Source organism: Phyllobates terribilis, unplaced genomic scaffold (assembly GCF_046119375.1).
Source record: "Phyllobates terribilis strain yellow unplaced genomic scaffold, ASM4611937v1 Scaffold_5__5_contigs__length_657084704, whole genome shotgun sequence".
Lineage (NCBI taxonomy): Eukaryota > Metazoa > Chordata > Amphibia > Anura > Dendrobatidae > Phyllobates > Phyllobates terribilis.
This window is the reverse complement of record NW_027362765.1, coordinates 61,476,751-61,502,292: the sequence shown is the minus strand read 5'-3', so window position 1 is coordinate 61,502,292 and position 25,542 is coordinate 61,476,751. Positions and strand designations below refer to the sequence as shown.

The 25,542-nt window shown below is 49.3% G+C and overlaps 1 protein-coding gene across 1 annotated transcript in view; it reads left to right on the top strand.

Annotated features, from left to right (window-relative positions):
- The first annotated feature begins 2,025 nt into the window (after positions 1 to 2,025).
- Positions 2,026 to 25,542, top strand: part of LOC141271991 (uncharacterized) — a 240,378-nt gene continuing 216,861 nt past the window's right edge. Inside the window, exon 1 of the mRNA XM_073682260.1 lies at positions 2,026 to 2,048. The gene's annotated coding sequence lies outside the window, so the exon portion shown is untranslated. The remainder of the gene's footprint in view (positions 2,049 to 25,542) is intronic.

The window sequence follows — 25,542 nt, the reverse complement described above, 5'->3', positions numbered from 1 at the left end:
CCACTCCGATCTATTCATCTCTGTAGTGAGACTGCTAGAATGCAGTTGCTGTACAGATGACGTCCTTATAGACAGTACTGTGTGCAGAGAATTCATGAACCTCAGTGCAGCCACTCCGATCTATTCATCTCTGTAGTGAGACAGCTAGAATGCAGTTGCTGTAGAGAGGACGTCCTTATATACAGTATAGTGTGCCCAGAAATCATGAACCTCAGTGCAGCAACTCTGATCTAGTCATCTCTATAGTGAGACAGCTAGAATGGAGTTGCTGTACAGAGGACGTCCTTATATACAGTACTGTGTGCCCAGAAATCATAAGCCTCAGTGCAGCAACTCCGATCCAGTCATCTCTATAGTGAGACAGCTAGAATGGAGTTGCTGTACAGAGGACGTCCTTATATACAGTACTGTGTGCCCAGAAATCATAAGCCTCAGTGCAGCAACTCCGATCCAGTCATCTCTATAGTGAGACAGCTAGAGTGGAGTTGCTGTAGAGAGGACGTCCTTATAGACAGTACAGTGTGCAGAGAATTCATAAGCCTCAGTGCAGCCACTCCGATTTAGTCCTCTCTGTAGTATGACAGCTAGAATGGAGTTGCTGTACAGAGGACGTCCTTATATACAGTACTGTGTGCCCAGAAATCATAAGCCTCAGTGCAGCAACTCCGATCCAGTCATCTCTATAGTGAGACAGCTAGAATGGAGTTGCTGTACAGAGGACGTCCTTATATACAGTACTGTGTGCCCAGAAATCATAAGCCTCAGTGCAGCAACTCCGATCCAGTCATCTCTATAGTGAGACAGCTAGAGTGGAGTTGCTATAGAGAGGACGTCCTTATAGACAGTACAGTGTGCAGAGAATTCATAAGCCTCAGTGCAGCCACTCCGATTTAGTCCTCTCTGTAGTAAGACAGCTAGAATGGAGTTGCTGTACAGAGGACGTCCTTATAAACAGTACGGTGTGCCCAGAAATCATGAACCTCAGTGCAGCAACTCCGATCCAGTCAGCTCTGTAGTGAGACAGCTAGAATGGAGTTGTTGTACAGAGGACGTCCTCATAGACAGTACATCATGCTTAGAAATCATGAACCTCAGTGCAGCCACTCTGATCTAGTCATCTCTGTAATGAGACAGTTAGATTGCAGTTGTACAGAGGACGTCCTTATAGACAGTACAGTGTGCAGAGAATTCATAAGCCTCAGTGCAGCCACTCCGATCCAGTCATCTCTGTAATGAGACAGTTAGATTGCAGTTGTACAGAGGGCGTCCTTATAGACAGTACAGTGTGCAGAGAATTCATGGACCTCAGTGCAGCCACTCCGATCCAGTCATCTCTGTAGTGAGACAGCTAGAATGGAGTTGTTGCAGGGAGTCTCATTATTTCTTGACAGAAAGTTACACAAGATTACAGCCCCAATTCATGGAGAACAGAATTTTGTATGTCAGTTTTAATGAAGGGTGAGTCGGAGAAATAAATATATAAATAAGGTAATCTCTATTCAAGAAAATAAACCACCTGTAATCTAATTTATTCCTGCACTTCATTATCCCCCCCCCCCCTGCAACAACTCCACTCCAGTCCATTCTGTAATGAGGTGACTAGAATGGTGTCTATGAGGAGCTCCTGGAATCACCTCCAGCCGTTTCAGTGATGAGCCGTCTAGACTGGAGTTGATTTTTTTGAGGACCTCTCTCCAGCAGCTCCATTCTGGTCATCTCAGTACTGAACTGTATAGAGTGGAGGCGATGGTGAGATCCTCAAACAATCAACTTCAACCTAGATGAAAACATAAATATATGGCTGTTCTGTGCTTACAGGACGTGTGATGATGTCACAGTCATTTTAGAATTTGCAGGAAGTGGCTGGAAGAAGCTGGAGACACTGAGTGCACTGGTGACAGGTAATGATGGCACTGAGAATGAGCGGAAACAGACTGTGTGTGATAAAGGGGAACATAGATAAACCTGGTGGATGGAGGGAGCAGGTCCTTTAGCCCTCTAGGATTTATCCATAGCCATATATCTAGTGTGCGGCTCTGCAGGTGGAGGTCTGTGGAGAATGTAGGACTCAGGATAAGATCAGGATGTACAGTGTAGATGTGGCAAAGCCGTGTGTGCATTATAGGTACGGAGCTGAGCCATGCACGTATGACGTGTGTATGGCGCGCACTCGTGCACGTATGCAGAGTTTTGCGCATGGAGCCTATTGCGCGTATGACATGTGCAGAGCTGAGCCGCATGCGCGTACAACATGTGCAGAGCTGAGCCGTATGCACGTGTGCAGAGCTGAGCTGTTGGCCGGTATTACGTGTGTACAGAGCTGAGCCGTATGCACGTGTGCAGATCTGAGCTTTATGCGCGTACGACGCCTCTACAGAGCGGAGCTGTGCGGATACTGTGCATGTTAAGAGCTGTAAACTTCTAATGCACTTGTATCCAGACTGTGTATGAAACAGAATTGTGTGTGACTCGCCGAGTGTTCCAGTAAGTAGTGATGAGTGAATCTTCTGAAATTTAAATTCATCAGCTTGGCTGACTTTTCTAGGGACATCAGTAAGCAGCAAATTGATTCTTTGTGAATTGAAAGTTCTCCAGTCCTCTGATTGACACTCTCAGGTCTCCTGGCACAGTATCCAACACTTTTTAAGATGTTTAGCATAAAGTTACTCTTTGTAAGTCAAAGTGACATTGACATACATGGCTATGATTCAACAGATGGTAACTGGTGGTAATAAATAGTTTGATTAACAACAACACACTGCACTGAAGAACTTTTTATACATTTTATAAAAAAAATAAAAAGTCCAAATATTACCCCTATTTTGGGCTCAGGCAGACAGTTCTCTCATTGCAAGTCCAAGAGAATGTCACAGGTATGTCAGGTATGATAGACAGTCGCTCTGGAGCCGGTTGTAGAAGGTCACTGTGCTTGGCATTGCAGACGCCTTCTTGATTCCCTCATCTCTTTAGTATAGTTATATCCTTCTTCATGTAGGACCCAGTGGCGACCTCCACCTTCTGCTGTTGATTGACACACCCTTGCTGGGTAGTTAAATAGTTTACGTTTCTCCAGAGAGTCGCCGGTGATAGTTCTATGTACCTCTGTGTTTGGCTTGGAGCACTAGAAGTCGGCTAGTTTCTTCTCTGGTGCCCTTGGAGGACAGTTGGCGGTATCTCTCTGGTGTCTGATCAAGCTAAGTGTATCCCCTTTGTTTGTCTACCTTTTTGTCTAGGGACATTCAGGCCTTAGGTACCTGCTCGGCGATAGGCGTGAAACTTATATAGGGATAATAGAATAGGCAGGGTGATATTAGATCTGCCTAGGGGTCTCCACTCCCCCTTTCCCTAGTGTTTGGGTTTCCTCCCCATCTTCCCTTCCTGTTGCACTTAGTTTTCCCTCACCTTGCATGACAGAGAGTGGCTGACATTTCCTGTGCAATTGTTTTTAGTTCACCGTAGGTTTATTACATTTTTCAGATAATAATAACTAATAATTTTTCTCACAATAATGCCATTTAAAAGACATGCAATGTATAATGTGGTGCTTTATTACAGTTGAAAAATCTTTTAATTATTTAGAAGCATAAAAAATAGAGCTATAAATAGGTAATAACAAATTCCTCTGTCCAAAGCTCCAATTATCAAACCTTAAAGGTATTGTCCACTACTCAGACAACCCGGTCTCAGCATATTTCCACCAGTAAAATAACAACACTTATACTCACCTCCGGTGCTGACGCCGTTCCAGCAGTATCAGCACTCACTCTTCTGGTCTGTTGGGGTTCGCATGAGCTTATTTCACGCAAATCCTGATCCCAATCAGCTCTGGCTTTACTCTCCCCACTTTTGGACGAATCAGACATCAAGAGGAAATCAAACCTGTCACTGGCCACACAGTTTCTTTTGATGTCCGATACGTCCCAAGGTGGGGAGAGTGAAGCCAGCGCTGACTGGGCTCAGGGATCATGTGACATAATGTTGACACAAATTTTTAGTTTTAACAAACTTTGCTTCTTCAATTTTTCTAATGTCAATTTGCATGTTCAAGTATGGTAGTCAACTTGAATTGCAAAAAATTGCAAAGTCATTCCTTGCCATTAAAGTTAACTTAATAACCAAAATGAAATTTCCCCTTATTTTCAGCCCAGGCACAAAAAAACCTGCTTGCATAATTTCAGTAATCTTCTCATTAAATTGTTAGTGTTAATGAGGACAAGGCAGCTGATATCACTCTGTCATGCTGATTGAATTGTAAGAGTAGACTGGATGCTTTAAAATTGGGCTGGTGCTTGAAATCATTGTCGTCTTCTGTTAACCATGGTTGCCTCCAAGGAAACACATGCCATTATCACTGATTTGTATTAAAAGATCTTTACTTGCAAGGACATTTCTTCTTGTCCCCTAAATATCAACCATCTATCAGATCATCAAGAACCTCAAAGAAAGAGGTTCAGTTTCTGTGGAGAATGTTTTTAAGGCATGTAATAAAATCCAGAAAATCCAGCAAGTGTCAGGGCCATCTCCTAAAGAGGATTCAGTTACAGAATTGGTTGAACACCAGTGCAGAGTATGTTCAGTAATGGCAGCAGGCAGGTGTCAATGCATCTGCATGCAGAGTGAGATGAAGGGTTTTAGAGGATGGCCTGGTGTCAAGAAGGACAGTAAAGAGGCAACTTCTCTACAAGAAAACCATAAGAGACTAATAGAATTCTACAGTACAGGAATTGGACTGCAGAAGACTGGGGTAAAGTAATTTTCTCTCCCGTAGCCCCCTTCAGACTGTTTAGGAGATCTGGAAGAATGATTGGACAGAGAATAAAAAGTGAGCACTATCATGAGTCCTGTGCCTTGCCAAAAGAAAAGTATCCAGAGAGCATTCATGTGTGAGGGGTTTTAATCAATGGAGGGTCTCTCTCACAATTTTACTTACGAACAGTGCCATGAATAAAGAATGAGATCTAAACATCCTCAAAAGCAACTTCTTCCAACCATCCAGGAACAATGTGGTGATGAACAACAAATGCTCTTTCCAGCATGTTAGAAAACATGTCACAAGGCAAAAGTAATAGCTAAGTGGATGGGTGAACAAAACATTAGAATTTTCGCACCATGGCCAGTAACCTTCCCAGAGACCCTGTCGTCAATCTTCCAAAAATGGGTCGACAAACAAAAACACAGAAATTGTGATCAATTTCAATCACTGCTTATGCAAAAATCAGTTCATCAGTAGGGATGATCTGAGCGAACCTGAACTAGACCTAGTGTATTGTACCTAACCCCAAACACAGTCTTTTCCACATAAGTCTGGTTTACTCTTCTGGTTCGGATGCTGAATAAAGTTTGTTGAAAGGCTGCCGCGCAGCCAATCAACAAGCTTTTAGGCTGTGGGCACTTCAGGAGCCATCACAGCTATGTCAATTCTTGGCATGTATGTGCAAGTGACCCGGGCCTGTATAAATGCTAGATCATGGGTGCCGCCGCCATTCTGCTTTGATTAGTATAGGGACAGGACACAGCTGAAGTGAAGGACAGTATTTGACTCTGCATCCCCGCCTGTAGGAGTGCTGTGCCTTTAAGTTTCTGTGTGTAGTCTCCATCCCTGCCTGTGGGAGTGTAATGACCGGAGGTCCGAGAGAGATCCAGTGAGTCACAAACTGAGACAGAGTAATAATCAAATCGCTGCACTCCCTAAATAGGGTGCTCAAGTAGGGGCCGAACCCTTTGTCTTGTAAAATAATCTTGGCACTCAGAAAACTTGTAATGGTGAAAATTTATTGCAGTCCATAATATACATAAAAACGTTTCAGTCACAAGGACCTTCTCCAGTAGACGGTATATAGACTGTGAAAGGATACGTGGTTAGGATGGAACCTGGATAGGGGTCCGATATGGACTGCCTGGTACTGTGTGTCAAGGGGTAAGACGTCACAACGCGGTATCCACCGCTCGTTGCTGTGAAATAAACAACACTTTCTTTACTAAAACAGGGACTAAAATTCAGTATTGAATGAATCAGTCTCAAGTTCTGCCTGGGACACTGTCTCTACTAAATACACGCAATCAGCAAAAGCTGAAATCAATGTGCCAATCTCAAGGTTTCCAGCTTATGTGAATTATTCTAGTGATCCGGAACAATTTTACCTAAACACAAAGTCAGTCTAGTGAGGGCAGTATGTGGGGACCCCCTGAGATGGCACACTGAATACAATCCTACCACTATTAACAATAATAATGCATGAAACTATATCAATTGCTCTTATACCCTTATTATCAGGATACCCGGGTATCTTAAAGATATGGTACCGTTAACCTCAGATGCAGTCTATCACAGGCCTGTGAATCACGGTGGCTGCAGCTAGTCCCGGACAACTTTGGCGCCAAAACAAAAACAAAGTTCACAAAAACAGCAAAAATTCCTTGTCTTGTCGGCCGATGCCGAGCCCACATGCCGGGGGCTTTAGTCCTGTAGCCTCAGATTAAGGTCTGGGAAGATCTCTTCACAAAGGCTTGTCAATATCCTCTCAGTAGAAATGGCACCAGAAACCTTCTTTCCTCCCAAAGTCTCTCACTCTTATCCAGTACACCAAGCCACGTGCTCCGTCACAGAAATGGATTCCTTAGTCCCTTCCTTTATCACTCGACATATGACTCCTTCAGCACAAAGTCTCTAATCCACTCAGCATGGACTTCCACAGAACTCCACAGAGCCACACAGCTTTCCCCAGCTCGGCACTTGTTCTTAAACAGAGAAAGGGGTAAACAAACTCCACAGGGAAGCGTGTAAAGACAGCATCTTCTCACAGTCCTCCTGTCTAGCCTCTCACACCTCAGACACTCTTAGAACACACAGAGTTTCTTGCACTGCCCCTCCTCTGAGCTCAGCCAGGCAAAAGTCACAGGGTCCTAGTGCTCTCCTGCTGTTATCACATTTCACACTCTCACATGCCACCCCACTAGAGGTTGGCGTCCTCGACACACCTCCCCACTCAAAGTCATCTTGTGCATAGCGCTGTGGAGGTATACCCGCCGTAGCTCGAGTAGTTCTCCTGAGACCCACCCAAACAGGCTCGGGTCCCGAGGGAGCAGAAGTCTCTTCAACGGGAGCCAATGAAGCTGCTCCCTCCTGAGGTGTGGCGCCCTGTGCCTCATCATACGGACCAGGTAACTGACCTGATTCCCCATTCTCTGAAGGACATACCACATTCTCAATACTCTCTCCACACGGGGACAGATCGATCACAGGGGGCAAGTAAGCAGGGGCAGAGACAGACCCACCATCAAATTCAAGAGCATTAGGGATGCCCACCCCTCAGGACATGGCCTGTGGTTCCGGGGAAACGGGGACCGCATCTTTAAACCAGCACTGTTGTAGCATGTTACGATGAAGATTACGGGATGGTCCCCCTGTCCCCACCGGTTCGAAGTCGTAGACTGGAATCTCAGGGCTCAGCCGTTTTTTGACCAGGTACGGAGTCGCCTCCCACTGTTCACTCAGCTTTCCGAACCGTCGTTTCATTCTCACCAACACTCTATCCCCCGGGGAGAAAGGCTCGGTTTGCACGTGGTGCGTGTCCCTATGGGTCACCTGACAGAGTCGATCACCCACCACCTGATACACCACCCTCAATCGCCGCCGGTGTTCCCGAACCCATTCTGATGTGGTCCGAGGGGGATTGGAGGAGGGATCTGGCATGCTCAAATCCTCAATGTCCAGCCCTGGCCTTCCGAACATCAACATGTGTGGTGAGTAGCCAGTAGTGCTGTGCACTCTATTATTGTAGGCCCACATCAATTCGGGGAGATACTCAGGCCAGCGTACCTGTTGTTTACCCTCTAACGTCCTCAACATCTGCAACAGAGTCCGATTAAAGCGCTCACATGCTCCGTTACCTTGGGGATGGTAAGGTGTCGTTCTCGACTGTGCGACACCATACAGCTGGTACAGCTCCTTCATCAATGCCCCCTGAAAACATGCCCCTTGATCCGAGTGTATTCTTTGTGGACACCCAAACACCTGAATAAAATATCGACACACGGCTTCAGCCGCCGACTCCGCCGTCTGATCTCTTGTCGGCACTGCTACAGCATACTTGGTGAAGTGGTCTGTCATTACCAAGCAATAGGAATACCCAGACGTTGAGTATCCTATCAGGACATCCCCTTCAATGGACGTCTTCAAACAGAGGCTGGACAGACATCTGTCTGAGATGATCTAGTGAATCCTGCTTTGAGCAGGGGGTTGGACCAGATGACCCAGGAGGTCCCTTCCAACTCTACCATTCTATGATTCTATGATTCTATGACATAGTCAATCATGAGCAGCTCTAAAGGAGCGGAAGTCTTAATAGATTGCGTGGGCGCCCGCTGCTCAGGGCTCTTACTGAGCCCACAGACCCGACACTGCCGACTCGCCTCTGTCACCATCTCCCCCAATTCAGGACAATAGAGGACTCGCTGTAGCCACTGGAGTGTCTTTTCACTCCCAAAGTGGGCCTCCTTCTCATGTGCCTCGCGAGCGACCACCGGACCCATCCCCATAGGGATTACTAGCTGGTACCGGTGCTGCATCTCAGATGACAGGTACAAGAGGCCCTGTTCCACGCACAACTTATCCCACTGTCGCAGTAGTTTCATTCCTTCCACGGACAGCTGGGCCTTTTCCTCTGCAAGCGGACAGACCCCTTTTTGTACCCACTTGCGCACTAGTGCAATGTCAGGGCAATCGTTCTGGTCCTTCGCCCAATCCAAAGTTATTTTTCCCAGAACACATGGCATCCCTGACGCCACCCCACTTGAATGTACCACACTTTGGAAGATAGGTACCTGCCCCAAGTCAGGGGTTTCAGTGTCCTCAAGCTGGTCATCAACATTTTCCCCCGAGGACCCAAGGGGCACCCTTGAGAGTGCATCCGCATTTCCGTTTTTCCGCCCAGATCGAAACTTAATTCGATAGTTAAACTTTGCAAGGCGAGCGACCCACCGCTGCTCCAACGCTCCCAGCTTTGCGTTTTCTAGGTGAGCCAGAGGGTTATTATCAGTCATGACCAGCACCTCAGCTCCCGTTAAATACTCGGCAAAGCGTTCCGTCATCGCCCACACCAGGGCCAGTAGCTCTAGGCGAAACGAACTGTAGTTAGCTGGGTTGCGTTCAGTGTCTCTTAAAGATCTGCTGCCATAGGCGATTACTCGCTCCTGACCATCCTGCACTTGTGCTAGTACCGCCCCCAGCCCATGCAGACTGCCATCGGTATATAACAGGAAAGGGGAATCGAACCGGGCATACGCTAACAACGGAGCACTCGTTAGGGCGGCCTTCACCTCCTCAAATGCTTTTTGCTGCTGTGGTCCCCATGGGATGGGGCGATTTTGGGGACCTTGTGCCGTCCCTCTTAAGAGCTCATTCAGGGGACTCACTACTTGTGAAAACTTAGGTACAAATCGCCGATAGTACCCCGCTAAACCTAAGAAGGCCCGAACCACTCGCAGGGTACGGGGGGGTGACCACTCCTGCACAACCATGACCTTACTGGTCGCGGCAGAGCCCCGTCCGGAGTCACCACGTGACCTAAATACTCAATCTGACTCTGTTACAGTTGGCACTTCTTTGGTTTTATTTTTAGGCCATAACAACTGAGCTGCCGGAGAACTTGACGTAACTTCTCAAGATGGTCTTCAAATGAGGTCCCGAACACCACAATGTCATCTAGGTATATCAGGACTGATTCAAAATTCAGATCGCCTAAGCAATGTTCCATCAGGCATTGAAAAGTTCCCGGGCCGTTAGAGAGCCCAAAGGGCATCCGGTTGAATTCAAAGAGCCCTATTGGTAGGACAAACGCCGTCTTGGCTCGATCTTTTTCGGCCATTGGTACCTGCCAATAGCCACTTGCTAAATCCAACGTCGAGAAATATTTGGCCCGACCCAATGCCGACAGAGACTCTTCTATGCGAGGTAATGGATAGGCGTCCCTCACCGTGTGAGCATTCAATTTGCGATAGTCCACACAAAACCGAAGGGTCCCATCCTTCTTCCGCACCAAGACCACAGGGGCCGCCCAGGGGCTCTGGCTTTCTCGGATCACTTGGTTGTCAAGCATACTGGCCACCATGCGCTTCACCTCTTGATAGAGTGTTGGGGGAATTTGACGATAACGTTCCCTAATAGGAGGAGTATCCCCTGTGGGAATCTCGTGCTCAATCGTCTGGGAACAACCGAAATCCTCCGCATGTCACGAAAAGGTCTCTTGATGTTCCCACAAAACCTTCTCCAGCTGCTCCAATTGCACGGGGGTCAGTTTCTCCCGATCCACTCCCATCTGGTCCATGATCACACGACCATTCCATTCTTCGGTAGGAGATTCGGTCTGGCCTACTTCGACCGCGAATGTCCAGGAAGACTGTTCATCTGGGCAAAGTTCGAACACTGTTTTGTCAGGCACCTTTTCTGCTGGCACGAACAGTTCAGCCAGAATGGTCCCAGAAGGAATTGTAACAGCCTCATCTAAAACGTTGATACTGGCACCCGTCCATTCTTCACAATCGCCAGAAACCAAGCCACATGCGCCTTGGCGAACGAGGACTTCTCTGGGGCTGGCTCGATGAGTACTTCAAGCCCATTCAGTCTCTGCGCAGCCCCCACCGGTAGCTTGAAGAATTCTTCATGACGGGGCGAGATCATGGTCCGCGATGGCACTCGGATACTCTTCAGGAGATCGCAACTCAGCACTAGACGGTGTATCATTCTCTGGGTGGGTCGATGGTGGGTAGCACGCGCCCAGTATCGGGGTCCCTCACTGGCATACATCTGATGATTTAAATCTCGCAGAACGTTCATTCCGAGCGTCACCTCCATCCCTTTTCTAGGAGGGTGGTCCACCAGCTCTATCCCTTTCTGACCCAGCTCTTGACCAAGCATTTTCAGTTGCATCCACATGATCCCCTTCACCGTCAGTTGGCCATTGTTAGCGGCTGTAAGCCTTATCACTCGGCCGTCCTCGGGAACCACGAGTTGACTGAAGTGCCTTTCGTACACCTCTAAGGGCATTATGGTACATTCGGATCCTGTGTCAACCAAACATCTCATCTTCCGCCCTTCAAATTCTACTTCCAGCACTGGACTGCATGCAAACAAATCTTGTTCTTCCCGTCGAGGGCTTTGTGGGGGGTGGGCCACTGCTGCTCGCCCTCTCATGGCAGCGGCTGGGAGTTTAACGCCGGCGAAGGAGGCTTCGGGGCTGCAGACATCCGGCAATACCGGGAGATGTGTCCCCGACGCCCACACTTCCAGCAGGTGACCGCTCCTCATGGACGAGAACTTGGATCATTCGAGGAGAGCGACCGGGCAGGCTGTGGAACCACCATTCCAGAGGACGGGGCGGGTGGCCCTTCCGTAGGAGTAGGGACCGGCCCAGCTCTGAGTTTAGACACCTCCAGTTTTAACTCCTTCAGTTCGGCACGTAGAGCCTGTACAACGTTTACCAGTCCTCCCCCTCCTGAAACTGGCGCCGGACCTCCCTCCAGCTGTGCACTGTCAACTGCCCCCTTGGCCACTAGAGCAGACTCCTCCTCCCTTTCCACCGCAGCCCGATAAATCTGCCAGAAGGATAATTCCGGGGTAGCTCGGGACATCTCCATCATTTTGTCTCGAAGGAGTCTATTGGCTAACCCCGTTATGAATTGGTCCCAGAGTAAGCGGTCTACCTCTCTGAATGCCCCCATGGCCCCTGGGTCTATACGCTGCACCTCATTCAACGTTTCTTGTAAAGTGTTTGAGTACTGCATCAAAGTCTCACATTCCCTTTGGGGCCGATTGAAAAACAAGGACCGAAGCTGGGCCACGCGAGCCCGACCTCCGGAACTCCGCTCTAACAGCTCCAAGATTTTCTCTAACGTGCTCCTCTCTGACTCTGGACGTACCATCACCATCCGCCTAGAGTCGCCCTCTAGAGCATTTAATGGCAACTCTGCTCGTAATGCGGGAACCAGATTGCACATCCGCAGAACACTCCGGACCCTCTCAGCCCAATCCTGCAACGGCATGTGCTGGAGTAGAGCTCCTACTGGCACATATCCTCCCACAGTCGTCGCGGCTGCCAGGGGTTCCGCTACCAGCGGGGGGGCTGATAGTGCGGAAGAGTAATTTCTTCCCTCGTCTCCGTCCATGACAAGCACTGGATCCTGCCGACTGCGCCAAAAATGTAATGATCAGAGGTCCGAGAGAGATCCAGTGAGTCACAAACTGAGACAGAGACAGAAATAAACAACACTTTCTTTACTAAAACAGGGATTAGACTAAAATTCATTATTGAATGAATCAGTCTCAGGTTCTGCCTGGGACACTGTCTCTACTAAATACACGCAATCAGCAAAAGCTGAAATCAATGTGCCAATCTCAAGGTTCCTAGCTTATGTGAATTATTCTAGTGATCTGGAACAATTTTACCTAAACACAAAGTCAGTCTAGTGAGGGCGGTATGTGGGGACCCCCTGAGATGGCACACTGAATACAATCCTACCACTATTAACAATAATGTCCTGTCTGAACACGCTCCTTGCCTGTTTGTCCCGCCTCTCTGGGGGCCGATTACCCAGACCTGCTCCTGTATCTTGTCTGTTCTGTCTGAACACGCTCCTTGCCTGTTCGTCCCGCCTCTCTGGGGGCCGTATTCCCAGACCCGCTCCTGTGTCCCGCTCCTGTGTCGGTCTCGTCCGTACACTCAGTTCCAGTCTGTACTCTCTCCTATCTTTCATCTATCTTTTCTCTATGTCCGTTCCTTTCCTTTTTCTGCAGAGTCTGAACTCGTACCTAACTCCTGCCTGTTGTCTCTGTACTCCCGTTTGTGAGTTTGTGGTCCACTCGCTACTTCACTGCAAGTACCCTGTGGGTGTCTGGCTCTGCCTTTCCCTTCCTGTCTGTTCCGTGTGAACAGAGCCCTGTCCCCCCTACTCAGCCTTGCCTGCTCTGACTCCTTTGCTCACTGCTCCGGCGGTTCTAGCCTGCTCTGACTCCTTTGCTCACCGCTCCGGCGGTTCTAGCCTGCTCTGACTCCTTTGCTCACCGCTCCGGCGGTTCTAGTCTGCTCTGACTCCTTTGCTTACCGCTCCGGCGGTTCTAGCCTGCTCTGACTCCTTTGCTCGCTGCTCCGGCAGCCTTGCTCCGCTCTGACCCTTTTGCTCGCTGCTCCGGCAGTCTCGCTCCACTCTTGCTCACCACTCCAGGCGGCCTCGTCCTGCTTTACTCTTGCTCACTGCTCCAGCAGTCTCGCTCAGCTTTGATCCTTTGTTCACCGCTCCTGGCGGCCTTGGCCTGCTCTACTCTTGCTCACCGCTCCAGGCGGCCTTGTCCTGCCCTGTTCTCGCTCACCTCTCTGGGCGGCCTCACTCTGCTGTGTTTGTCCGCCACATCTGTGGCTCTGTTCCTGAGTCCCAGTGTGTACTGGGTCCTATCCCGCCAGTGTCCCTACCTGCTAGTGCCTCCCTGTCTGCACTCTAGCTGTGCTTGCCTGTACCCCTCTGCCTGTATTGTTCCTGAGTCCCAGTGTGTACTGGGTCCTATCCCGCCTGTGTTCCTACCTGCTAGTGCCTCCCTGTCTGCACTCTAGCTGTGCTTGCCTGTACCCCCCTGCCTGCTTACCCGCCTGCCTGCATACCAGTCGTGCCTGCCTATACCCACCAGTCTGTGTGCCAGCCTACCAGTCTGTTCCTGTATTCCCCTGTGTGGGTCAACAGCCGTGTCCGGGGTCTGTCCTGGAGTAGCACCTGGTCCCTTTGCTCGGTTCCTCCTTGGTGCACTGGCGTCGTATGCCGTCGTGCGACCCTGGTCGGATCGGGTGAATACCTAGTTAAGCCCCTCCAGGCATTCACTCTCCGGCACGGTCCAGTGGAATCACTGCAATCACACGCACACGCCGCTCAGCCCGGGCGTGTGCATAACAGCATGCTCAGGCCATGGTTCCCGTTGAGCCCCACGGCCTTCGCTCTCTGAGAAGTTTTCCAGCGAATACATGCATTAAAAATAAATAAATAAATAAAATTTATTTATTTTTTCTCAGCTGAATTCCAGGCGAATTACGCACCCGTCCAGATGGATCTATCTGCTCTCGTTCCTGCGGATCCGCCACGTTACTATGGGGATCCAAGACAAAGTCGTGCATTTGTGGAGCAATGCATGCTACACTTCAAGTTCTACCCTCTATGTTTTCCCACCGATCGGGTTAAGGTGGCATTCATTATGTCTTACCTGGCGGGTGATGCCTTGGAATGGATCAACCCCCTATATGAAACACAGGATCCGATCCTCCTGGACCTAATGGCCTTCCTGGTGGCCTTTCTAATGGTCTTCGATGATCCTAACCCGGAGGCTCCTGCTGAAGCTTCACCTCCCAATATCCCGGAGCAGCCCCGATGGGTAATGTGTGTGGTTAGCGCAATAGTCCTCCAGCCCAATGAGACTACTGCCCACCCAGAATCCTCACAGGGTGACTACGCTTTCCGGAATACTTCTCCCAACCTCAAGAGGCAGTCCAGACGTGCTAGACGTAGAGGCAAGCCGTCACGCCAGGGTCTGTCCTCCCTGAGACCTCCTGACCCCAACCTTGAAGTCCCTACTGAAGCTTCATCTCCCTGTATCCCGGAGAAGCCCCAACGGGTAATGTGCGTGGGTAGTGCTCCGGTTCTCCTGCCTGAAGAGACTTCTGCCCATCCAGACTCCACACAGGAGAACTTCCTGCACCCGGCATCAGATGCTTCACCCACTTTAACCGGTGTGCATGTCCAAGGATGCTCCAAAGCTGTGGTTACCTTTGAGTCTGTGCACCTCTACTACCTGGCGGAGGACCCCCTGTTGCCTCCTGAATCCTCCGGGATACCACTCGATGACAAATGGAGAGAGACTTCTCTACACTCGGTACTCGATACTTTGTCCGCTTCGTCCTGTGAGCCTGACAATCAGTACCCCAAAGTGGTAGTTACCCCCGAGTCTCTACACCCCTCCGACCAGGCGGAGGACCTCCAGTTGTCTCCAGAACCCTTCGGGGTGCTACCTGGTAGCGAAAGGACAGAGACTCTCCTTTACTCTGTACCTGATACCTCGCTCGCTTCGTCCAGTGAGTCCAACCTAGTGTACTCCGAAGCAGAGGTTACTCCCGAGTCTCTACACCCCTCCGACCAGGCGGAGGACCTCCAGTTGTCTCCAGAACCCTTCGGGGTGCCACCTGGTGGTGAATGGACAGAGACTTTCCTATATCCTGGATCTGATACCTCGCTTGCTTCGTCCAGTGAGTCCGACCTTGTGTACTCTGAAGCAGAGGTTACCCTTGAGTCTCTACACCCCTCTGACCAGGCGGAGGACCTCCAGTTGTCTCCAGAACCCTTCGGGGTGCCACCTGGTGGTGAATGGACAGAGACTTTCCTATACTCGGTACCCGATACCTCGCCTGCTTCCTCCAGTGAGTCCGACCTAGTGTACTCTGAAGCAGATGTTTTCTCTGAGCCTCTGCACTCTTCTGACCCGGCGGAGGACCTCCAGTTGTTTCCTGAATTCTCCGGGGTACCACCAGATAACAAAGAGACAGTGACTTTTCCTCATTACGTACCTGATAACCTGTCTATTTCTTCCTGTGAGCTTGACAAGATGTACCTCGAAGCAGAGATTACCCCCAAGTCTCTGTCCCCCTCCAACCCGGTGAAGGACTTCCAGTTGTCTCCTGTACCCTCTGGGGTGCCACCTGAAAATATGTGGAGAGAGACTTCCTTGTGTGCTGTTCCTGGTACTCCACCCGTTTCGTCTGTTGCTAAGGATGGCTGGATAGGAGGTAGCATCCTAGCTAACCAGATGAGATCAATTTTTCCTGTGGACAGTGGAAGTGATCTCCTTGAAGTGAACGACTGGTCCTCGAATTCCCTGCGGAAGATTCTGGCAGGCCTGAAGAAGAGGGGGCGTAAGGGGGGGGGGGTACTGTAACATACCTGGCGGCGTCCTTGCATGGTGGTCCATCTCCCACTGTGCAAGAGCGCGCACTTGATCTCCAGTCCAGAATGTCTCTCTGGCTTCCCTCCTTGCTGTCTGTTTGTCTGTTTTGGCTGCATAGGGCGACGCCCGCTGAACTTCCTGTTTCTTGTACCTGCTGCGGACACGCCCCTGTTGCACCTTCAGCCTATTGCTGTCCATCTTTGGGTATTTATACCACCTTCTTCCTCAAGATGGCGCCTGAGCATTGTGTCCTGTCAGTTGGCTTTTTGTCTCTGACATGCCAGGTCCTATCCTGTTTTCCAGTTCTGTGTCTGAACTGTGGTCTGTTCTTGTGAACACGCTTCTTGCCTGTTCTTTCGCCTTCTAGGGGCTGTATTCCTAGATCTGCCTGTCTGTACCTTGCGGTATGTGTTCCCGTCTGAACAGAGTCCTGTTTGTGTCTCTGCCTTGCGGTATCTGTTCCCGTCTGAACAGAGTCCTGTTTGTGTCCCTGCCTTGCGGTGTCTGTCCTGTCTGAACACGCTCCTTGCCTGTTTGTCCCGCCTCTCTGGGGGCCGATTACCCAGACCTGCTCCTGTATCTTGTCTGTTCTGTCTGAACACGCTCCTTGCCTGTTCGTCCCGCCTCTCTGGGGGCCGTATTCCCAGACCCGCTCCTGTGTCCCGCTCCTTTGTCGGTCTCGTCCGTACACTCAGTTCCAGTCTGTACTCTCTCCTATCTTTCATCTATCTTTTCTCTATGTCTGTTCCTTTCCTTTTTCTGCAGAGTCTGAACTCGTACCTAACTCCTGCCTGTTGTCTCTGTACTCCCGTTTGTGAGTTTGTGGTCCACTCGCTACTTCACTGCAAGTACCCTGTGGGTGTCTGGCTCTGCCTTTCCCTTCCTGTCTGTTCCGTGTGAACAGAGCCCTGTCCCCCCTACTCAGCCTTGCCTGCTCTGACTCCTTTGCTCACTGCTCCGGCGGTTCTAGCCTGCTCTGACTCCTTTGCTCACCGCTCCGGCGGTTCTAGCCTGCTCTGACTTCTTTGCTCACCGCTCCGGCGGTTCTAGTCTGCTCTGACTCCTTTGCTTACCGCTCCGGCGGTTCTAGCCTGCTCTGACTCCTTTGCTCGCTGCTCCGGCAGCCTTGCTCCGCTCTGACCCTTTTGCTCGCTGCTCCGGCAGTCTCGCTCCACTCTTGCTCACCGCTCCAGGCGGCCTCGTCCTGCTTTACTCTTGCTCACTGCTCCAGCAGTCTCGCTCAGCTTTGATCCTTTGTTCACCGCTCCTGGCGGCCTTGTCCTGCTCTACTCTTGCTCACCGCTCCTGGCGGCCTTGTCCTGCCCTGTTCTCGCTCACCTCTCTGGGCGGCCTCACTCTGCTGTGTTTGTCCGCCACATCTGTGGCTCTGTTCCTGAGTCCCAGTGTGTACTGGGTCCTATCCCGCCAGTGTCCCTACCTGCTAGTGCCTCCCTGTCTGCACTCTAGCTGTGCTTGCCTGTACCCCTCTGCCTGTATTGTTCCTGAGTCCCAGTGTGTACTGGGTCCTATCCCGCCTGTGTTCCTACCTGCTAGTGCCTCCCTGTCTGCACTCTAGCTGTGCTTGCCTGTACCCCCCTGCCTGCTTACCCGCCTGCCTGCATACCAGTCGTGCCTGCCTATACCCACCAGTCTGTGTGCCAGCCTACCAGTCTGTTCCTGTATTCCCCTGTGTGGGTCAACAGCCGTGTCGGGGTCTGTCCTGGAGTAGCACCTGGTCCCTTTGCTCGGTTCCTCCTTGGTGCACTGGCGTCGTATGCCGTCGTGCGACCCTGGTCGGATCGGGTGAATACCTAGTTAAGCCCCTCCAGGCATTCACTCTCCGGCACGGTCCAGTGGAATCACTGCAATCACACGCACACGCCGCTCAGCCCGGGCGTGTGCATAACAAATAATAATGCATGAAGCTATATCAATTGCTCTTATACCCTTATTATCAGGATACCCGGGTATCTTAAAGTTATGGTACCGTTAACCTCAGATGCAGTCTATCACAGGCCTGTGAATCACGGTGGCTGCAGCTAGTCCTGGAAAACTTTGGCGCCAAAACAAAAACTAAGTTCACAAAAACAGCAAAAATTCCTTGTCTTGTCGGCCGATGCTGAGCCCACACGCCAGGGACTTTAGTCCTGTAGCCTCAGATTAAGGTCTGGGAAGATCTCTTCACAAAGGCTTGTCAATATCCTCTCAGTAGAAATGGCACCAGAAACCTTCTTTCCTCCCGAAGTCTCTCACTCTTACCCAGTACACCAACCATGTGCTCCGTCACAGAAATGGATTCCTTAGTCCCTTCCTTTATCACTCGACATGTGACTCCTTCAGCACAAAGTCTCTAATCCACTCAGCATGGACTTCTACAGAACTCCACAGAGCCACACAGCTTTCCCCAGCTCGGCACTTGTTCTTAAACAGAGAAAGGGGTAAACAAACTCCACAGGGAAGCGTGTAAAGACAGTGTCTTCTTGCAGCTCCGTTCTCACAGACCTCAGCGTCTCACACCTCAGACACTCTTAGAACACACAGAGTTTCTTGCACTGCCCCTCCTCTGAGCTCAGCCAGGCAAAAGTCACAGGGTCCTAGTGCTCTCCTGCTGTTATCACATTTCACACTCTCACAGGAGTACTGTGCCTTTAAGCCTCTGTGTGTACTCTGCATCTCTGCCTATAGGAGTACTGTGCCTTTAAGACTCTGTGTGTACTCTCCTTCCCTGCCTGTGGGAGTGCTGTGCGTTTAAGCCTCTGTGTGTACTCTGCATCCCAGCCTGTGGGAGTACTGTGCCAAAAAGCCTTTGAGTGTGCTCTGCACTTCCATCTGTGTCTGTAGAAGTTGTGACTGAACCTAAACAATAATTATTCTATAGTGATGGTTGGACCAAAAAAAATAATTGGACTCTACCGGTGTGTCTTACCGAGTTGTGGCTGGGCCTAAAAAATAATTATATTCTACCACTGTGTCTGTGCAAGTTGTGGCTGGGCCTAAAAAATAATTATACCCTGCCACTGTGTCTGTACAAGTTATTGGCCTAAAAAATAGTTATACACCCGTATCTGTGGGAGTGCTGTGCATAAAAACAATGTTTTCTACTCTGCAACTGTGTCTGTGGGAATACTGTGCCAAAAGACCTGTATGTGTACTCTGCACTAGGGATGAGTGAGCGCTAAAATGCTCGGATTCTCATTACTTGAACCGAGCAATTACTAATGCTCGGATGCTTGTTTCGAGTAATGAGTATAATGGGAGTCAATGGGAAATCCGAGCATTTTTCCGGCAGACCCTACAAGGAGGTCTGGGGGATCAATGAAAATATTTAAATGGATGGAAAAAGTGCTGAATGCAAGGAAAACAGCATGGGGCAGACCCCTGGAAGCATCTCTGACTCCCAGATCGCTGCTGAGAACAATGGTGTCACACTTTTACTCCACTTTAATTACTGACAATAAAACATTGGAGTTTACAGGAAAACATTTTTTCCCGTATAATGACTTGTATAGAAGGCAAAATGTAAACAGGATTTACAAAAAAATAATTAAAGTAAACCAAAATTTAATTTCTTATTAAAAAAAATTGGAAATTTCAGTGTAATTTATGAAGGAAGCAAGAACTGCCAAAAATTAGATGGAAGAGGGTCTGCGATACACTCTCTATTAGACATAAAAGAGGACCTCATACATATTCTGTTCAAATTGTCATGTAGTGGTACTCCTAGACTCTTAAGGGATATGCACTAAGCCTGCCAAAAATTACAATCAGGGTCATCCATACACCCTTGAAGGCACCAACTGCAGTGCCTCATTCAAATATTGTGAATAAAGTGTAGTTGTGGTACTCTTACACTCATAAAAACTCTGCACACAGTGCAAAGCATGCCAAAAGTAACAAGCAGGGTCATCCATACACACTTGAGGGCACAAACTGTAGTGCTTTATTCAAATATTAAAAAAGTGTAGTTGTGGTACTCCTACACTCATAAAGGTTCTGCACACAGTGCAAAGCCAGAAAAAAATTACAAGTAAGGTCATCCATACACCCTTGAAGACACCAAATGGAGTGACTCATTAAAAAATGAAGAAAGGCTAGTAAAAATTATAATGAGGGTCATCCATATTCCATAGACCCTTGAAGGCAACAACTGGTGGGACTCATTAAAATATCCATAGAGGCCTGACCTGTCCAGATCATCAAGTCATTCGTTTTCTCCCCTCCCAGTTTTGCTGGTAACAGTTCCTTTTAATAGCACAATCTATAGGGACAGAAAGGGTCTGGTGCCCTATAAGTCCAGAGTCCCTTAATCCACCAGGCGATTGCACAGCCGTGTGCAAAAACAAACTGGGAGGTGGAAAACATAAACACTTTTGGCTGTCCTGGCCAAAAGTGGGATCCCTGGCACAATTTAGGGTCTCGTGCCCTTAGGAACGCAGAACAGTTCCTTAGTGGTTCGTTCCTGTGCAACAGGCACAACTGCGCCTTTCATAGCGAAATCCTCTTCAGGTGTCCGCTTCTTCTCCTTTCTCAGGAGGCTGGGGTGACTGCCTCCACCTGCTTCCTGGAGCCCAATTCCCAGGTGCCTGGGCTGTAAGTTATCCGGCTTCTGGTAGTGCCGAAACCCCCAACATGTAGAAATGGTCGACAGCCCCCTGTATCACTTGTACTATCACCTGCTCTCATATAAGAGGTGGGAAACCTCAATGACAGTTCGATCTCAAGGGGGTGGTAGCCCCATCTAGAGCCGCCTCAAGTAGTGTCTCATTTTGCATGAAGGGTTCATCCTGGTCCCTCCTTCTCGGATCACACCCACCTCATACCAGTGATGTCTCCCCTTCATTTTGAGGGACGTGACCCTGGTTTCAGCCGTCGGCTCTTGCAGCCTTTGAGGAAAGTGTTCTGTCTCTACTGCCTGCTGGTTGAACAAGATGTGATGATGGGTCTCAAACTCTTCTATGGACCGCCAACTCCACTGCCGGTCATACGTAACGACCTCCCACTGGAATGCCAACTCTCAGTACCTAGCATTTCTTCAGCCATGGTACTGGCTCGCCTCCTTCTCTCTTCCGACCAGCCTAGGCACCTCAATCCACTCCTCAGTTGATGGATCCTGGCTTCTCTGTCAGCAGTCCACAAAAACTCCAGTGGTGAAGTCCGTGGCCTGGGTCCAGGCCTTGGTGGTTCCGGTAAAGCGGCCGGTTCTGGACCACAGGCTCCTGCCACCTCGACTGTCGCACCATCCTGGTCTGGCTCTGATATTCCTCTGGTCGCTCCCTCAGGTTGCGGGGTGGGGAAGCGAGCTTTAGATCCAAGCACCTGCAAATGATTGTGCCAGTGCCGAGCACATTCAAGCACCCAGATACTTGAGTATCATCGAGCATACTCGCTCATCTACTCTGCACCCATCTCTGCGGGAGTACTGTGAAAAAGCATCGGTAGTGGTACTCCGCAAAGAAGCCTGAATGGGTATACCCTGCAAAACACTCTCTTTTTTTTTTTAAGATTTTCATTTGGGGAGGCCCCAATACATTGTGAATGGAAAATAGAACAAACAAACTTCGGTGGAGTCTAACAATGGCTGGGTATGGCTGGTATACTTCTCTATGCAGCCAAAGGTACTGATAAGTCCTGTGGGATTAATGCCTGGTTGATTTATATTAATGTGAGCTTGCCCACGTTGGCTGTGGACAGGTGCATGCGCCTGTCTGTGATCACACCTCCTGCTGTGTAAACACACATTCCAACAGTACACTTACAGCAGGGCAGGCCACCACCTCCAAGGCATAAAGGGCAAGCTCAGGCCATGTGTCTAATTTGGAGACCCAGAAGTTAAGTGGGCAGACCCATCAGTTAGTACGTGGAGACATATGGACACATACTCTTCCACCATGTTGTTGAAACTATCATGCCCATCGATTTGATCCCTTGAGCTAGTGTTTTGTGGTTGGCTTCTCTTTCTGCTGAGCAACAGGAGACACACCTTTTCTTTGGAAGTTTGGGTTCTGTTTTCTGTCTGCAGTCTGCCTAGCTTAACACAGGTGTTTTCATTTGTCCACCTACCACCTTTTGGGTGCAGCTTTATATTCTATCCCCCAGAGAGCGTTTTCTACTGGTTATAGATTCATTTAGATATTCTGACATTGTACTGATGTTTGGAGCCAGTCTGTGAGCTTTGAGCCAAGAATTTTCTCCTTGTTGTTTCTTTGCTATACGTTGCACCTCTCTTCTATTTTTCTTTAGTAAGTAACCTGTATATTTGCTAACAGTACTTGCTTTATTCTTTGTTTGGTATTTTGTTATTTACTTTACTCACTCTGAGATCTTTCCTTTCTTCAGCACACTTCTCTTGTAGTTAATTCACACTCTACTCTGCCATCTGGTTCTTTAGGAGGGATGTCAAGCAACTACCGTATATGGCCGATTAGGGAGATTAGGTCCTAGTTGCCATCTAATAGTTCTTTGGTTAGGGCTATCTCTGTACCTGCAGACACCACTAGGGACTGTGGTGTCAGTGTGACGCCCGGGTGGAGGAGAGAGATGACATGATAATAATACGTCCGAGTTGGTTGGATTAGGGGACGCCTCTCTCCTTCCCCGCTCACCCAACCCACCCTGAGAGTTGGGGTACTCGGAGCCAGGCCACTGTGCAAGGTGGATGTAGTCGCGGCCTAGGCCTGGTCCGTGCCCAGGGTTGTCACATAAAAAGTTAAGGGCTAGGAGGGAAGGTGACAGTGCTTCCAGTGGTGTGAAAGACTATGCCACCTGTGGTGTCTGGTGATGGCCACCAGCGCTGCGGCAGTCCTCTGAGGCGGGATGTAGTGGCAGCTTTGGATGGTGCTACTCCCCACAGGCGGAGCAGGGCCTCAGGGCAGAGACGTGAGTGGAGGGAGTAGTAGTGAATACTGGTGCAGTGCGGTGCGGCGCGGGAATAAAGGACCGGAGGCCATAGGGGTAGTCTTACAGGTTTTACTCACGATAGAGGATGCAGCTGCAAGGCTTCTCCCTGCTCCTCACGGCGCTGTGCGGCCACCAGGACCGGGGGTCCGACAACCTCCAGGTAGTTCAGGTGCTTTGGTCAGGACCCCGTACCAGAGTGTTCCTAGACTTCTTACTAAGTCCTCTCCTGTCCGAGTGTACTACATGTGGTAAGGCCGGGTCTCCCTCTGGTCTATGCACAGATCAAGGGTACGGGTGGCGACTCCGCTCCGTCCGTTACCCGGTGAGATCCACTGAGCCTTCCGGGCTTTCCTGACTAGGATGTGAAGTAACAAAGTCAGGTATCGGGGGCCGGTACCCCTTTTGTAGCAGGAGTCCCTCTGACTAGGCCAGAATAAAGAGTACAGGTGGCGTATGCCGCTCCGTCCGTATTCTCCGGGATCCTTTTGCCTGTGGAGCTCTACTCCTCTACTCCCCTCCAGACCTTCTTAAGTAAGGACCTTGACCGGGTAGAGACAGCCGTTAACTCTTGCCCACTCCTCGACTCAAGGCCAGAGTACTGTTATAGCAGAAGATGGAGTCCCTCAAGTTTAAAGGCCCCATCTATGCTATATAAGTCTGACAGTTATTTTAGGTGAAAACAACAGCTATGAATGTTCCTTCTTGTATCAATAGCGTGTCCTTGGGAGAAGATAAAGTGATTCTCCCTGGCCAGATGTTTCTTCTTGTAGCAATAATGTGTTCTTGCAGAAAGATGAAATGACCTTGCTAACTTGATAAGTCTAATTAAATATTTTAAAGCATACAGAAACTAGCTTTTTTCGCTTGTTCAGCTAAACTGTATAATCGAACCATATATGGCAAATCCGTTTCCTGCCTTTAGGGTGTATATTAGCCCTGTGTTTTGTAATAAAGTTTTTTAGAGTATGTTTAGACACAAACATCCTGTCCTGTGTCTTCATTCTCTCCGAGCTCGTAATCCAAAGGATAGAAGACCCAAAATTCAGTGACGACAGCTGGCGCCTCGAACAGGGACCTTGAGTTAATCTACCCAAGGGTGCTCGACCGGTCCGAGACGTGGGACGAGTGAAGCTCTCTGTTGGTGATATATACAGCGCTGAGGTAAGAATAACTGTTATATTCTACCTAATTATATCACTGCATATAAGAGACTCCCTCACCCCCGAGCGGTCGGCTCCCCAGGTAATTCAACAGATTGTTGTCTGGCTCAGGTCCCTTTGAACCAGTAGAATCCCTCAGATAAATTGACAGTCCTGCCTTCTATCCTTTGGAGAATTTAAGAATGAAAGTATGGATCCGATGATTGTGTTGTGGATGTGTCCCGGGATTGATGTTTTTGGTCTGTTTTTCTGGTTGGCGTATAAGTCCTAGAGAGGCTAGTAGTGGAATGGTTCAGAAACCTTTGTGGCCCATTGTCTAAGTGACCATTGTCTAAGTGACTGAGGAGTCTCTTCTAGGTGAGGAGAACCGAAAAAAAATGAGGAACCAAAATGCCAAGGAAGGCATTATAGCCAAAGACTTAGTGGTACGCAGAGAAGGGAAACAGGCACTGATTGGAATTGACAAAATATTGTGTAAAGCGGGAATGAATGAGAATGGAGAGATGAATGGAGAGAAATGGAAATCCTTCTTTAACTCCTATCATGGATGGCTGAAAGATAAGGGTCTGTTAGGGACAGTAGATGTATGGATGAATGCATGCGCTTATTTTGAAGGAAAGATTGAAGAATTAGGAGACGGACGTTACAGACTGACAAAAACTGGAATGACAGATTTTCCTTCCTGTCCGCTCCCGACGTCACCCCCACACCAGTACCAGAATTCCCAGGAACCTAAATGTTGGGTTTGCCCCAGATGTGGACAGCAGAATCCCTTGACAGTAGACATCTGTGTGGCATGTGGAGGACCGAGACCCCACCCGGCTAGTCTATTTCCAATAAGGACGGTAGTTGTGCCAGGAGCACCAGCAGCAGCAGCAGGGGGGGATGCAGTGGTTCCAGGTCAGGAAGCTCACACAATGTTAATGTATAGACCATGGAGTCCTTCAGAGCAGTTGGCACTGATCTCCCAGCTGCCAGACCCATCCCAGTCCCCTATGGGTTTCTCTAGAATGATCACCACCATACAGGATACGTACCATGTCACTAGAATAGATCTGCAGAGGGTAATTAAGGGAAAATTGGCAGATGAAGCCCGCTATGATAGGTTGATAGATGAGACAAAAAAAAACAGTATGCCAATAGGACCGGACCCGTAGATGCAGAATCTAATGATGCAGCAGTTGGAGTCCTATTCGCAGCAGCGTTGGTAAAAGCATGTCAAGACAGGCAAGCAGAAAAGCAAGTTACACTAGAAGATAGAGTGCAGGGAAAGGAGGAAGATCCTAAGGATTATTTCTATGCACTAAAGAAAACCTGGTCAGAAATGGGGTTCAACCCCGGGAATAAGACTAGTGAGAGGGTATTAGCAAGTGCTTTCATGAATGGACTAAAGAAAGAGATTGCAGAGAAGGTAAAAGCAAGTAGACCGGACTGGAGATCAGTGAAGGCAGAAGATTTAGCTAGAATAGCTCAGGGGGCACAGCATGACATAGCGCAGGCAAAAAGAGCTGCCAG